At 39.3% G+C, this 685-nt stretch overlaps 1 non-coding gene across 1 annotated transcript; it reads left to right on the top strand.

Moving 5' to 3' along the window:
* Positions 1–369: 369 nt before the first annotated feature.
* On the top strand, positions 370–441 carry TRNAE-UUC (transfer RNA glutamic acid (anticodon UUC)). The gene has a single exon. It is a non-coding gene; the product is annotated as a tRNA-Glu (tRNA).
* Positions 442–685: the final 244 nt, after the last annotated feature.

The raw sequence follows: 685 nt of genomic DNA, 5'->3' as shown, positions 1-685 counted from the left end.
TATGATTGGCAGTGTTATCAATTTTAGTTAAAACAAATGTAATGAAGAAAGCAGAACATTTTCTGAAGACCACACAGGAAATTGTATATTCTTATTGAAGCTTGACAGTTTATCCCCCTTTCAGGAGGTTGGGCCCTCCTTGATTACATGTTTAGGTTAAGGTGCAACCCAGACACACCTGTCCCCTTTGCAAAGTGTTCACAGATGGTCTACCAGCAATTTCTACTAGTATCTATTGGCCAGAACTGGGTGACATCGCCACCTTCGCTGCAGAGGCTCTGGGAATATACAGTATTATTAAATAATTTACTACTTCCCCAAGGTGGGGGGAAAACAAAGCTCTATTTTTAAGAAAGAAAGGGAGGAAGTTCCCTGGTGGTCCAGAGGTTAGGACTCGGCACTTTCACTGCTGTGGCCCAGATTCAATTCCAGGTCAGGGAATTAAGATCCTGCAAGCCATCATTCGGTACAGCCAAAAAAAAAAAAAGAAAAAAGAAAAGAAGGAAAGAAGGGGAGAAAGAATATGGGGAGAAAACTAGAAAAATATCTGTCAAAAGTGTTTATTGTGTGTTCGAATGTCTATTAGAATATGTCTGTATGTATTAATTTGGATGTTTGTGTGAGCCTAATGTGTGAGTTAAGGGCAACAGAATCGGTTATAAATTCACCCAGTAAATATTTGTTT

Source organism: Lipotes vexillifer, unplaced genomic scaffold (assembly GCF_000442215.2).
Source record: "Lipotes vexillifer unplaced genomic scaffold, Lipotes_vexillifer_v1.1 scaffold1329, whole genome shotgun sequence".
Lineage (NCBI taxonomy): Eukaryota > Metazoa > Chordata > Mammalia > Artiodactyla > Lipotidae > Lipotes > Lipotes vexillifer.
The sequence above is the reverse complement of the archived record's forward strand: the minus strand, read 5'-3'. Positions and strand labels throughout refer to the sequence as shown.